This window comes from Neopelma chrysocephalum, unplaced genomic scaffold (genome assembly GCF_003984885.1).
Source record: "Neopelma chrysocephalum unplaced genomic scaffold, ASM398488v2 Primary Assembly neopelma1_200, whole genome shotgun sequence".
Classification (NCBI taxonomy): domain Eukaryota; kingdom Metazoa; phylum Chordata; class Aves; order Passeriformes; family Pipridae; genus Neopelma; species Neopelma chrysocephalum.
In genome coordinates this window covers 1748093-1763197 of record NW_020897862.1, presented here as the reverse complement: position 1 = coordinate 1763197, position 15105 = coordinate 1748093, and the positions used below count along the sequence as shown (strand labels likewise).

Genomic DNA, 15105 nt, shown 5'->3' with positions numbered 1-15105 from the left:
GAGGTGAGTGATGCGCTCCGCGGCCCCGGGGTGGAAGGGGGTTGTTGTTTTGGGGGTCTGTGGGCACAGCCGCCTCCCGTGACACCGTCTCCTCGGTGCCCGCCACCGGCCCTCAGCGCTCGGCTCTGCCCGGGGGGTGACGCGGGGGTCGGTCGGGCTCCCGGGTCCCGCGGTGCTTAGGGCAGCACCGCTGCAGTCGCTCCGCTAGTCACTTTTTTTTTTTTAAGCCCTCTGCTCCTTCCTCGCCCCTCTTTCCCTTTCCCCCCCCCCCCCCCCCTTTTTTTTTTTCCTGGGAATCCAACAGCTAAATCCCTCAGTTGTGTGTTTAGCCAACTCTCCCTGGAAGCTCTGGAGAGTTCATGAATATGCACAGGGAGAGCGTTTCTCGGGAGGCTGCCTCTATAATGAGCTGATTGAGCTGCGCCTGCAGCAGGGCTGTTCTCCTGGGGGAAAAGTTGGGCGCCAGAACTGAGCAGCTTTGTGTCCCCGGCTCCACGGAGGCTTGGCCGGCCTCCCTGAGGAGGAGCAGAGCCAGCGGAGCACTCGCCACGCTCAGGGATGGCAGCAGGTCCAGCCAGGAGGGATCCTCGTCTATGACAGCAGCTGGTGTCCGGTGCTGGTCCAAAAGCTGTAAAGAGCATACCTGGCACACGTAAGGTAACCTTCCTGTTTTATACTGGCTTGTGTAGAAATGGACTTTTCCTGGCTAAAAACCTCATGCTACTTAATAAGGACATTACATTGCTTAGCAACAGTCCCGAGTGCAGCCTGGCCCTGGGCCCTCGCTGTTCCAGGTGGTCTCCAAGGACTCCTGGAGAAAATGAACTCTTTTCTGTTCTTTCCGATTTGGTGATGAGATGACGAAACCAAAAGAGTGTGGGGCTGGTTGCTACTGCCCGGGTGTTTAAAAGCACTTGAGAGGGCAGAAGCTGAGTATAACTGAAAAACTTTGGGACAGGCGCAGTGAGCTGGAGGTGGCCGGTCCCTCGGGGATCTGCCTCGCTGCTGCATCCTGTGTCACTTGAACCTTTGTTTTGTGCACAGGCATAGCAGTGTGCTGGTTAGCAACCTTCCCTCATGCAATTATTAGGATGGTATTTTGACAGCAGTGCAGAGTCTGTTGGGATTTAATGTAATATGCAACAAATAAGTTCCTCTAAAACAAGGCTGATGCATGCCCTCGTCTGCTGCTGCAAGACAGGCTTTAGTTAAGTGGGGTGAGGACTTGTGTGTTGAAAGAGAAGTACTTTTACAATTCAAATGACAGAATAAACACACAGACTTCTTGCTCACAAAACCACATGCTGATACACATAAAATCTACTACCCTAAGAGCTCAGTTTTTTTAAAAAACAATTTTCCCATGAAAATTTGGGTGAGCTTTTGAAACTAGCTGTCTATTCTCATCAGAACAACTTTGCTCGGGGACAATATTTTTCCCCTCTTCCTCCCCAGCAACCTTGTGAAGTGTTGATAAAGATATTATCCACAGCATCAGCTTCCTTTGATTGCTCTTTTAGGCTGTGTGTCTAGATGGAAACCTAGCAACACAATAACTGTATTGAAGGGAGATGTTTCAATAGCTACACTTCTTTTATCATCCTGTATGCATCTTCAGAGGTTAGACTCATCAAGACAGCCTCTTTACCCCTTGGAGCCTTATAGTGTGATTCCCTAAGCCTGGAATAAAACAGACCTGAGCTACGGAAAAGACAATAAAGATGGAATGGAAATGCTTAATATGATAAAAGATCCATTCCTCTTTTCTTCCTGCTGCCCTTATGAATACCTGCTGTATTCCCACAGGGAAGATACTCCTCTATGGAAGGAGAAGGCTTGTCTGATAGGGAAATGATTCAAGGGGAAACTACCCATCAGCATTTGTGACCGTTTCACCTCGAGGCACAAGGGGAAGGGGACAAATGGCCCAGAGCAATGTGTAACAGTGTAATATGTGAGAGCCAGATTGGCATTTGGGAAGTAGCATCAGATCAGCCCACAGTGGCGAAGATCGTGATTCAGTTTCTGCAACGTTCAGGGCAAATTCCTCTTCAGGGGTAGGAAAAAACCCAAACCACAACCCCAAACACCAGCTGAAGTCACTGATAGTCTAGCTAGATTTCTCTCACTGGCTATAGTCTGGTGTTCTTAGCTATATTGACAAACACCCTTGTGGTGCGTGGTCTCCTTACCACAGAATAGGGCACTGGTAGGGAGCCAAGGTGAAAATATCTGACCATAATTTGGGGCACAGAAATGAGGGAGTTCACACCGGTGAAATTGCTGTTAGTTTTCAGATGTTTGGGGAGAATGTGTTTGCTAGGTGCTAAAAATTCTCTCAATTCTGTCCTTGGCTGCACCTCCCAAGATCTTGTGCTTTTTCAGAATTAACGAACTAAACATCACAAATGTGTTTGTCAGGCCAATAGAAGAAGCGATTTAGTTACAGGAGAACTTTGACTCCTGTAAAAAACTGTCAATTGTGTTTTTAACAAGCTGTGTTGTGCAGGAGTTTATGGGGGTAGCTGTGGTGTGTGTGCATGTAACAGCAGGAGGGTGACAGGATGTCTGTGCTTCGGTTTGGCACTGGGGGAGGGATGCACACGGTGTTAACATTTTGCATCCAAAAAGCCACAGCACATCCGAAATCCTCTTGTGATGCCAGTGCTCCGAGATAAGTGCTGCTTATACAAAGACTTGCCTGTTGGGTACAAGTACTTAATAAGCAAGCTTGAGTGAAACTGGAGAGGGATAGGAGTTCGTACCCTGGCGGCATATGGAAAGTCTGGATAAGCTGTGATTTTTATTTCAGAAGTTTGAACGGGTCCTTCTGCGAGTCCCAGGGTCTCTGGGTGATGCTGTGTGGTCTCTGTACATGCCAACATGCAGTAAATCCCAGCAGGACTCTCTCCAGCACAGAGCATTTAGCATACAGTTGGTTTAATCCTCTAATCTTATCAAGAACTGACATAAATGAGAACTGAACAGATAAATTCCTTTTTAAAAAATCAAACCCCCTTATATTTCTCAATGTAGTGCACAAGATTTCTCCCTTTGCTTACCTTTGGCTTATTTATTTCCTGATCCATTGTTTGTACAGAGGTATCAGACTATAGGTTTTGGGCTCAGTGGTGAAAGGCACAGTTAATCGGCTCTGCTGTGATGAGAGTTTATCTGCTGTTTGAGCAGCCTGAGGGGATTTCAGCATCAGAGCCAGTAGTGTGGTCTGGGAGCTTGGTTAGTGGGAGCTGTGAGCTTGGCAGAGGAGGGAGTTGCTGGTAAGTGTGGGTACTTGTTACCTCCTTGGTGGCAGCAGTCCTGTTCACTTTTTATTCCTTTTGTGCCAGTCAGGAGGAGCAGAACAAATCCTTTGCCTTCTTCCTTTCCACACACCTCACTGTTTCTCTCTGGAGGGACACAGGAGCCCTCACAAGGCTCTGTGAATGTGTGGCCAGGGGCAGTGGAATGTGTTTCCAGACCTTGTGATGAAGTTGAACAATGAAATATTAGTTTCTAGGACTCCCTTAGTCTCTCCCCTCCGATACCACAGAACAGGTTCTCTCTTTAAATGATTGATTTCACACAGATTTACTTGAGTTCAGACATCTTGACGCAGCTTTACCAGGGTGAATTTTCTCTCAATTCTCTCCTTACTGATGCCTTTGCTGAGAGCTGGATCTGCCTCCTTGCAGAGCAGCACCTTATTTCATGAATAGCTCTGCTGCATTCAGTGAGACTGTTAAGGAGGAAGGTGCTGTGGTGCCTGTGACTCAGACTAATGCAAGTCAATTTAAAGGACAGATTAAGTGCAGTGCGAGTATGGATTGCAGTGTCTGGCCCTTAATGAATAATTCAGTAATATGGAGGAGACAATGTAAGAGTTAAGTGCTTAATCCAGCTCTAGGTGAAGTCAGCAAGACACTTTCCATTGACCCCAGTCCAGGATATGTTTCAGCAACGCTTAACCATGTGTGAGTTTGTAAATTGTCCCATTGATGGCAGTGAGCTACAACAACTGCCTGAATTAGCACCCAGCAGAATATTATTTATGACCCTCTTGCCTGTCATACTGTCGTTAACCATCCTCTGCAGCACCTGGGGGAAGCTTTCTGAGGTCTCAGCGCTGCTATCGAGTCATGCTTTCGTAGTATTGAAAACCAGAAAATATTAATAACTGGAGTGCCACACCACCAACGGGAGGAAATACAGACACAGAAAGGTTGGCAAAGCAAGATTCAAAGGCTTGATTTGGGTTGCTCAGAGCTGGGGATGGTGCCTTATTCTGCAAGAACAAGACGACTGCCTGTGATATGGATTCCACCAGAACTGGACACTCAGCCCTTCACAGCTCAGGAGTCCAGCTGTGCCTGTTCCTGCCAGTGCCTGAGTGTGATCCACCTTCATGGGGTGGGGATGGCAGAGCAGCTGTCTTCTGCTGGTGGGAAGCAGAGGATGCTCTGCAACCACAGCTCTTGCTTTTTGCTGCTGCTCTGCAGTAACTGGGAATCCTGTCCTTCCAGCTGCTCCAGAGGGATTTACTTTCCCATAAAGGTACAGTTCAGCACCAGTCATTAGCAGTGCTGATTTTCTTTCATGATAGCAGCATCTTGGAGGGAGGCAGAGCATCTCCTCTTTCTTCTTGTAACTCTGGAAGTATAAGAATTCCAGTGAAACCTGTGCCCTTGCTCTGAGCCCATAGATCCTGATGGTACCACAGGCTTTGCTTGCCCGTGGGGTGACAAGCACAGCCATGGCAGAGCAGAGCACCCCACACACAGGCTGTCTCCTGCACTGAAATTAGGGCTTCACAGATGCCTGACCCTTTTTTCCTGTTTTTGAGTTATCTCTGCTTGCTGGGAGAAGAGGTTTGGGGAACAAGGCTGGGATACTTTCCCTGCCATCTGCCTTAAGGCAGCAGGCTTGAAAGTTGGCACAGTTAATTGCTGATCTTTGCCAAGCTCTGTTAATAGAGAACAGCTCCTCCTGAATAGAAGGCAGTTCATGTAACATAAATAGTGGAGAAGGGGGAGAGGCCAATGTGTTTCCAGGGGGGGAAAGACATACTGGCAGTCGTCTGGTTCTTAAACTGCTGCTGGCCTTGACTCTCTGCTGCTTTATGGGGGGAGAGTCAGGGGTGAGCATCATTTCTTTGCCTGGACTCCAGGCTGTAGGTGCTGTTGCTCCTGGGGCCTGGTTCTGCAGCTGCAATCTCACTCAGTCACGGCAGGGAAGTCACTTTGGATTTGTTGCTGGGAATGTTAACCCGGGATCTACCTGCTGAGATAACTACACGGATGAGCTTGTTTGGGCTTCAGGGCATCCTGTCTGATGCTGCCACAGACTTTCTTCCCATCTCATTTTTGCATAGCAGAAATTTCTTTGACTCGAACACGGAGGAGGGTTCTGGGAGATCTCTGAGCTCACTTGGCTGTCTGAGGTTGGGTAGCAAGACACAGAGCGTCTCTGTGTCACTGTTAACTGCAGTTGTAGGGTACCACTGCTGCTCCCCAAATGGCAACTAAAGCTGAACAACATTAGCTGTAGCTTGCTTGGTCTGTATTTAGCTTCTGTTAAAGTCAGCAAAAGTAATGGCTGAATTCCAACAGAGCTGGAGCTAGACTGTGGAATCCTGCTTAATTCATTTGTGAACTTGCATATAATCCTATCTATTTCCCTAGAGGAACAGGGAATTGGATCTGATAGGTGTTTGCAAGGGGTTTATGCAGTTCCTGATGTATGATGCACAAAGTGCTCTTTGCTCCTTGGGGGATGTGCTATATGTTGACTGGTTTCTTGGCTCTGTGTTACACCCAGGAGCTGAGAATAAACTCCTTTTGAGTGCTTATTAAGGTCTGTGGAGACAATTTGGAAAAAAAAACCCACAAAACAGCATCTAATCCTTTCTACTGCTTGGGGTACTGCTGAACATGCAGCACACTTGATTCCCTGAATCCAACCATTTCTCTTTGTTCCTCCTTTTAACAAGGCAAATGAATTCCTGCAGAAGACAGGGCTGCAAACTCAGGTTTGAACGAGAGCCCAACAGGGCATTTTAAACATGTCTGAGATGTTCCCAAAGCAACCCTGGCTCCTGCTTGTAAATCAAACCTGGCCAAATCCTCTGTCTTCATATTTCCACTGCCACCTCTTTCCTTCCACCTCCGCCCTCGCACACCCTCCCACTTGCTCCCCAGTGAACAACTCAGGCACCAGGTTTAATCTCCAGGCCAATTTTTATGGCTGAGTTGAAATGGGAAGGTGGGCAGTCCCACAAGAGCATGAAAGTGCCTCCATAAAACAGAGGGCTCTGTTTAAACTGAGGGTTGGGAGTCTGGACTATATAGACAACTGCTTGTTTTGAAAGTTAAATCTATTGTGCTGCAAAGCTCAGGCCAGTTCTTGGACCATGGAGAAAGCTGCTCCTTCTGGAGCTTCCTGCCAACAGTTGCCATTTCCAAACTCTGGGCATTGCAAGCTGTGCTTCTTCAGGACCCACAGAGCACCTGTCAGTGCCTTGGACTCACCTGAGTGTCAAATCCGTGGATGTGCCTCCAAACGGAGTGTCTCACAGCCTGATGTGTGCGCTGCAAGCCATTTCTTTCCACAGCCAAACTGAATTTTACTTGCAAGGCCATCCCTTCTCTTCCTCCCAATCCTAACCCCTGCATCTCAGCCCTGTCACTTCACACGGGGCTCTGACAGGCAGCGAGTGGCAGCTGAGCAGTGGACTGGACTGGTCTGGGCTGGTCTGGGCTGGTCTGGGCTGGTCTGGGCTGGTTTGGGCTGGTCTGGAGTCCGTTTCACTGCTGTCACTGGTGTCTTGTGCACAGAGCGTGGCAGAAACGCTGCAGCATCGTAGGCAGCTATAAAACACCAGCCTATGACAACTAAGAAACAAGACGTATCAGCAGGTAAATGTTTCATCCCCTGTGGCACTGCTTAAGCCAAAGAAAAGAATCTTCATTCCTGTAAATCTGCTGCGTGGAACCGATTCCTTGGTGCAGGTTTGCTCACAGTAACTGCAGAGTTCATAGCATGGGTTTGTGTGTAAGTGGCACAGGAAAGCAGCTGACCTTATTTAGATGCCAATAACAGAGAGCTCTACTGTGAGTAGCAGAGACAGATTAGATTTGGATGACATTTCCTTCACAGACCTCTTGCAGTTTCTTGTATTTCTGGTGTGTTGTGGGGGAGGTCAGTCCTTCTGGATCCAAATCTTGGCACACACGCAGCTAAATTCATTCCTGCGTGTGCACCACCTGCCTACATGCCCTTCTATTCTGTTATGCTGCGGATCCTGGTACTGTTTGCATTTCCATTCCTCTGGCTGATTTGGGAAGTGCCTGCAGGGAGTCTGCTTCCTTACTCAGCCAACAGTCTGCTTTCCAGAGGGCCAGACATAGTTCCACGTCAGCACAGGGCAGTGGAGTGAGTCGCTTTGAAAATCAATTTACAAATGTCTGTGCAAAAATAGCCTGCATTTGCTTGTGGAGGGGAATCCCAGGAGGCTTTGGAACAAGGCATGTTGTGAAAGGATGGAAGACGGGGTTTCAGACTCCAGAATATGAGAGCAATTCAAAGCAGATGATTTGATTTGCCCCGGGAAAGCTGGAAAAACTAATAGTAGAGCCACAAACGTTTCCTTCTTTTTTTGTGTGTTTTAACTGCAGGACTTGGTCCTAACAGTTGACACAAGTAGCATCTCAGCCTGTGAACGCCTGGCTGGAAGTGTGGGATGCAGTAAGGAACTGGGAACAATTGCCTGAAAGGCTTTGATCCTTTGCCAGGTGGCAGTCCCTTGTCCCTTGTCCCTTTGGGTTGGATGACTGCCACTCACGAGCTGCTGAGCTTGTGCAGCTGCCATGGCTGTGAATCCCTGCACCTTTGGTGGCAGAGGAGCAACAGGGACAAGGGTGATCTCTGCCTCTTTCTGAACTGCTTCAGATCACAGACCTCTGGGTCTGTGCTGGGAGGGCGGAGAAGAAGGGAGAGAGAAGGGACATCGCTGCTGTCTCAGCTCAGGCCTGGTGGCCTAAACCTGCATCCTGGAGACAGGGCTGCACTGGCAGCTTCTGGGAGCTGCTGCCAGCAACATTTCCCCCCTTGCACAGGGACTAACAGGAACCAGCTCGAGGTGTCTCTTGTTTGTGTTGAAGCACCCTGGACTCTCCCTGAGACGAATGTGTCATTAAAGGCTGTTTGCTCATTCTGAGACCCTGCCCCCTCCTCTGCTAATGGTCTGCGGGCTGTGCTCACTGAGCTGTGGGCACATTTAATGTGAGTTTCTGCATGGCTGGTGCAGCTGGCAGTGAGCTTTAAGTCCTTGTACTGGCAGGGGATCTGCCGACAGACATTGAGGCAGCTTGTCTCCTCTCCACATCCTCCCCTTCCCCTCAGGAAGTTTCCCTTCTGTTCTGAAAAACCTTGTGCTTGCCCGGGTCCTGCTCTGGAGCAGTGAGCCATGGCACTAGAGGCTCTTCAGCTTCTGGGTTTTACACCTCTGCTTCCAGATTTCTCACTGATCTGGGAAGATGAAATAGCAGTACTAATTAATCCGATTCCAGAAGCAGCAGGTTTTCATGGGAGGAGGACAGTTAGCTGCATCTGTGTCAGAGAGAGAGAAGTGTGGGAGGTAAGAAAGACATACCTGCTCAGATCCCACTTCTTAGGCTGCTGAGAGCCAGCCAGCTACAAGCTGCTCTGTGAGTCCCTCCTGATCCAGCAGTAAGATTTCCACGCATTCTCAGGAATAAGAGGCCATGTCTGTGCCACAGACAAGCTCAGCTCAGTGCACGGAGCTGGAATGGGTATTTCTGCTGCTCCCTCATTTAGGAGAGGGCTACAGCATCACCCACTCCTCTCTCATGCTGGTGAGTGGAAAGCCCTGCTGAAGAACTGAGTGTGACTGAAATGCTGTGGGAGCTGTGTCCCCACCAGAGACTGCAGCCTTACAGCCTTCCTGTTGTGAATCTGGCATTTTCTGATGTCAGTAAATTACAGCAGTGAAAAAGCAAGACCTTTAGATCCATCAGAGTGATGCTGGGTAGCACCTGGAGCAGACACTGTGACCTGTGTGACTGACACATGTGCAGATGGGACTTTGTGCCTCTGCCTCCTCTTCCTGGAAGGTCAGAGCACCACGGGCAGAGCTGGCTGAATACAGACACTTCACCTGGAGCACTTGTAATGGTTTTTTTTTTTAACTTTAATTGTACTTTTTTATTTTGGAGTGGCAAGAAGTGGAGACAAAACAGCTGCCTGTGTTTGGCAAGAAGGTCTGGCAGCACAGGCTGGCATTCATGGATTACCTTTCATATTGCTGCCCACAGAACCACAACCAGCAAAGAACCACAACTGCTGCTTGGGCTGCTGAGAGAAAGCAGCTCATGTGCACCATGGGGAAGAAATTGTCCTCCTCCTTCTCAGTGATGAACTGGCAGCTTATGGGGAGACTCTGGAGAGGGGCCTCAAGGAGAGTGTGTTTTGATCAGTCCCAGGAGCAGTGTGCACACAAACATGCTATTTTTGAGCTGCAGATGGAGGAGACAGCACAGCCAGCCCTTGTCTGTGTCCTTCCTCCTGCTCCGAGGAGCAGGTGTGGGGAGCAGAGCTGGAATCTGCCTGGGAATCCTGCAGCTGAGCACAGAGTGGTACCAGTGCCCACAGTGACGTAAACTGGGGAGCCTGAGCACAGGGTGCAATAATAAAGGACTGGCAGGCACTGACAGCAGGACTTGGCTTTCCTTTTCAGGGTGACAGTGATGTGGGAAGCTGGAGTTTATCTATAAAAGAGCACCACACAAGCCATGGGGATGGCAGATTATTCCATTGGCTTGATTCCTCTCCATGGTCTGAGATTCCTTCCTGCAGTGATGCCTCTTGGAATAATAACACAAGGCCCCAGTTTGTGGCAGCCATCTGTATTTAATGATCTGCAAAGGCTTTGCTCTGAGCACAGGTGGGAATCCACACACCTTTAACAAGCTTGTTCCTTTGGGCCCCTGGCAGGTGGGATCCAGGGGGCTTTTGAAGTCAGTGTCAAGGCACCCAAAGGCACCCAGCCAACACTTTATTTAGCAACAGCAACTGGCTGGGGCTCAGACAAAATCTAGGTAATTTTTGTAGTGGTTAGGTAAGTCATGTCAGAAGCATATCAGAGCCTCAGCTTGCTTGTGTGCAGAAACCTGTAAGTGCCACATGCCTGAGTGACAGCAGAGCTTATCACCAGCACGAGCAAGTAACTTGAGTGGTGAACATGGCAGAGGGCTGCAAGGCATGTTTCGTGAGATTACAACCAAGAAGCTGTCTTCTGACACCCACAGTCATTAGCTACAATAACCAGGAGCAAATTATTTTATCAGGAAATTAATTTTCTTTGGCAGTGATGGGCATGTTAGTGAAGTGCTCGTGCAGGTTTACCTCTGCAGCAATCCTGGGGTAACAGGGCGCTGAACGTGCACGGTTTGATGCCAGCAAATTCCGGTGACCTTCCCCTTTGAAAAGTGCCAGTTTCAGTACTTTAAAGTAAGTATTTTGGGGCAATTTATTGTGTCCTTTCGGTAGCATAGATGGTGTGAAATTGGTTCTCATTGTGGAGGTTGGATGTCCCTCGCCAGCACAAAGGTTATGTTGCACAGTGATGGTTATGCTTGATGTTACAGCTTGAATTATGCTCACAGAACACAGCAGAGTTTGTGGTTTGGTGCACACAGCCCCCATCTTTGTCCCCCAAGAGATTTGGCACCTTGTGTGTCAAACTAGGCGCCCAAAATAAGTGCCTACTTCTTTCTTCTCATCCCCTGAGCTCCTGCATCTGTCAGACACAGAGTACACCACCCCCTCCTTCTCCGAGATGCTGGGAGAAGATTCAGTTCAGCCCTGTTTGTTCAGCCCTCAGACTCTGTCGTGACAGGCAGCATTGAAAAGCTCACGAGGAAATTAATAATTCTGCCTGTGAGCCAGGCATGAGCGGCGTGCAGGAAATGAGCCATGAGACCACACGCTGAATGATGAGCAGAGAACAGGGGGGCGAATTGCTGCTGGCTTTGGGGAGCATCAGCCCCTGCACGCACTGGTGGAGGCCAGAGTCCTTGCTTTGGACATCGGGCTTGGAAGCAAAACTGCACTGCAAAGCATTTACAGAAGGGGGACAAATTAAGGATGCTGTGCCGGCCCTGAATCTGGCATTTCCTGACTGGTGAGTGCTTGACTTTGCAGCTAATCTTTCCACACTGTTTTTGGCACGCAATTATGAGTAGATCTAATCAGTGTTTGTCAGAGTCTGGAATAGCAGGCAGGTGCAGGCAGGAGATCGTGGATGTCACAGGCTGAGAGTGCTCCAAGCACTTTGCCCCATCTGAAAGCTGGTCAAGAGATAGTAGAATGATTTAGGTTGGAAAAGACCTTTAAGGTCATTAAGTCTTGACTGGTTCCTTTTATTTCCAGCTGCTTTTATCTTAACCAGGGTGTAAAAGTGCCTGCAGGGGAAAAGAGGGGTGAGACAGTCAGCAGTGGAAGAGGACTCCTCAGTTAGAAGTGTGTGTGCAGGTCCTTGATTTCATAAAGCTTGGGAGATCAGATAATCCTCCATCCTCTGTACAACCCTATATTGTCCTGCTTCCTGTGGGCAAGTGGAATTACAGACTGTAGAGCTTCAAATATATACCTTTTAAATTGTTTTGTTGAACTTCTCCCCCAGCAAACACATATTTATATCATTACACTGTAATTCCAAGAGCACTGTGCCGCTGGAGCATTCTGATGTCATTCTGATCTGCAAAGTGCCTGAGGTCTGGCAGTGTTTTTGTGCATCTTACCAAAGGATTTAAAGCAAGTGGAGAGGGAAATGCAAAGCACACAGAAAGAAAATAGATTAAACCCTTGTTGCTGTGTTGTGCTTGCAGCTGGAAAAGTGAACCTGCTGAACTAATAAAGGTGGAGCCAGCCCAGCCAGCAGATCAAACCAGTGCCTTTGAGCAGCATGTGCATCTCTGGGCTTGTATCCCACTGAAACAGGTTCTGAGTTGTATCCTCAGGCACAGGTTCTGGTTCATGGCTGAATTAAACCAATGTTTTGAGAAGTATTTTAGGAGATTCCGGCTCAGGTGTCCAGGGCCTGCTTTGCTTCTCCAGGAGTGCAACACCTCTGGAAGTCAGACATCCAATTAGAGGAAAATCATATCTAATTCTCCTTTCTGTTTCATTTTCCCAGTCATGAAAGGCAGTCTGCACTGGGAAAGGGCAACACTCCATGCACAGTTGCAGCACTCCGTGCAGTTACAGCTGTGTTGATAAAGGGAGAGCAGGGACCTGAGAAGGCCCTTTCTGGTTGTGTTTTAAAATTATACTTCTAGATTAGTCTTAATGATTTAAGTGCAGAGCAAGACTGATGCTGAGTCTTGCTGTCCCTGGGGAGTCCTGCTTTAGTGTGGGTACATTAATGATGCCCTCCAGTTGTTCCACACAGCCAGAGCTGTGTCCAGTGTCCCCCAGCACCGCAGGGCCTGGGAGGCACCAGCAACTCTGAATCCACACACAGAAGTGGCTTTTGGCAGGACCTGGATGCTCTCAGGGTGATTTGGAAGCACAAAGGCCACTTCTCTCCCTCTCAGCAGAACTTTATGTAGCGAACAAAGGGACCTTTGGTAGAAACTCCAGGAGTTTGCAGGAATACAAATAGGACCACAAAACCACTCTGCTCTGAAAGCTCTGCCCATGGGAGAAACCAGCATGAAGTTTAATTATTTTGTCGATGAGAATCTCTCATATTATAGAAATTGTCTTTCCTTCCCCTTCTAGCCTGGTGCTTTCTTTCCTTCTTTCTTTCTGGCTCGCTGATGCACAAGGCCCCCTTTCTCCCGTAAGAAGGAACAACTGAGTAATTGAAATGGAACACTAGTGAGGATTTTTTAATCTGAAAGTCAGCATTAATTAGTCGGGTCGGTTGTAATTAGCTTCCTCATCTGTCACTGCCTCTCTCCAACTTGCCAATGACTTTCTTCTATCCTAGATGTCACTGAAAAAGAACTGTCATGTGGGAGCTGCTCGGGTGTTTTTCCTGGTTGAGGTGCGAGTGACGGTCCCTGTGGGGCTGTTGGGGCTTGAGCTGGGTCCTGCCTGGAGGAAACCTGTTTGCTTTGGAAAGGGCAGAGGGAAGCCCAAGAAATCCAAATGCTTACCTCCCAACCAGCTGAATCAGCGCCTCTTCTCTAAAGAAATGGCTCCAGGGCTCCTAGGAGTGCTCTTATCCTCTGCTCCTTTCAACCTGCTGCAGGCTAAACTTGCTCAGAGGCGAGGCAGGGCTGCAGGATTAAGTCCACTGCATATCCGGGAGTTGAAAAAGTAACTGGGCCACGATTCAGTGCTGGGAGTGCCTGGATAGTATGGGAAGTGGTGGAGGGAAAACAGGCCAAGCCCTCAAGTACAATTCAAGCAGAAAAAATTCACTTCAATCCCCTTTTGGCTGATTTCAGGGTTTATCTCTGCTGCTGATTCCGTTTGCCATGTTTTGGGTTGGATGAGCTTTCATCCTGACCCAGGCAGGATCTGAGGAAGGCAGCAAAGCCAGACGAGTCCCAAGGGCAGTGCCAAGTGTGCTGTGTCTGGCTTCAGAGCCGAATCACGTGGTAAAGCCCCATGAAGGGGGTTCAGAGCTGTGGATGCAGGCACACACACACCCCACGAGCAGAGGGAGGCTTCGCTGCCAGGGACAGCCCAGCCCAGGTGCCTCCTGCCCTGCCCTTGCCTCTCTCCCAGACCAAATCTTGATCCTTCCCTGACTCAGTTCTCATGTGAGTGTTTATAGTCTTGGGGCTTTCCCAGCATTTGCTGTGCTGGGTTTACACCAGCGTCAGAATTTGTACCAGTCTGCAGCCAGGGGGTGACACGGGTTGGCCATCAGACATTGCAGGTGCCCATCTGTTATACTGCAGTCCCCGGGAGAGTGGATAGAAGAGCCAGAGGGAGATGCCTGAGGTCTAATCCCATCCTTGAGTTGAGGATTTAGCTCTTGGTTAAGAAAGAAGAGGGTGTGATCCCTTTTCTGCCTTATTACTATCTCCTCGCTCTCATTTCCCTTTCTTGTCACGTGCAGGCTCTTCTGTCTCAGGATTAGAATCTTTTCCCTCTTTCTCCTCAGTAGCTCAATAAATGGGAAATTATTATGGCTCTTTACCTCTCTTTAGAAAGAGAGAATACGTGCACTTGTTCAGGTCTCGCAGTAACTCTGTTCTGTTGAAGGAGAGCCCAGGCCAGTGAGAGAAAGGGCAGGAGTGGAGGGGAGGTAACTGCAGGTCCTCACCAACCTGTCCAGGTGGGATGAGTGATGTTTGCACCTGCCTGCGTTCATGCAGCACCACCTGTGCTAATGTGGATTGAGGTTGTAGCTTGGCTGTCCCTCAGAGGCTGAAGGGTGACAGTACCTGTCAGCCGAGGGATGGATGGGGGTCACACACAGGCCAAGGGTGTGCTGAGGGTGCCTGACTGCAAAGGTGAGCAGTTTGGGGTGACTCGTGAGCTGTGGCTGACATGCTAGCAGGCTTTGGACACATCTTGGGTAGGATTATGGCTGTGTTTGGGAGAGTAGAGTGTGAGAGAGAAGGCAGGACTGCCTTAAGAAGCAACTGGGAGAGGATTTATTTGCACATTCAGGGACCTGGGAAAGCTTCCTCCCTGTCATGACACAAGTAAAAGCACGTGGGTCTGTGTGCCCACGCAGCTGAGCAGCACCTGCAGGCCAGTGGCTGTCCTGGGCACCACCATTCGTGTGCTCTTGGCTCTGCCCCAGTTCCCAGAGCTCACACAGTGATCCAGGGATCTTCAGGGAAACTTTCAGACACTTCCTGGCTGTTTAGGATTATGCCTCCTGAATATTAAAGAAATCTCAGTGGAACCCAAAACCAGCTAGATTTCTCCTGACCTTTCCAGAGGCTTGAAATGATCCCCCTTTGCTTTATTCTTGCTGTCTAACAGCCCTGCATGTGAAGGGGGAAACAGCACAGCAGGGTTTTGTGAGCCATCCTCTCCTCACCCTATTTCTTAGCCTGCTGAGGGCTGGAGGCCTGGCAGGAGAGGGGCTGTGGCCATGTCCCAGCAGTGGTGCCCGTC

At 49.1% G+C, this 15105-nt stretch overlaps 1 protein-coding gene across 3 annotated transcripts in view; it reads left to right on the top strand.

Moving 5' to 3' along the window:
- Positions 1–363: 363 nt before the first annotated feature.
- The window catches only part of DISP3 (dispatched RND transporter family member 3), a 34382-nt gene continuing 19640 nt past the window's right edge, over positions 364–15105 (top strand). For 2 of the 3 annotated variants that reach the window (XM_027702953.1, XM_027702955.1), the window contains exon 1: positions 4496–4551. The gene's annotated coding sequence lies outside the window, so the exon portion shown is untranslated. Of the gene's footprint in view, positions 658–4495; positions 4552–15105 lie in introns of those variants that run through there. The other variant, XM_027702954.1, reaches the window with a different exon arrangement.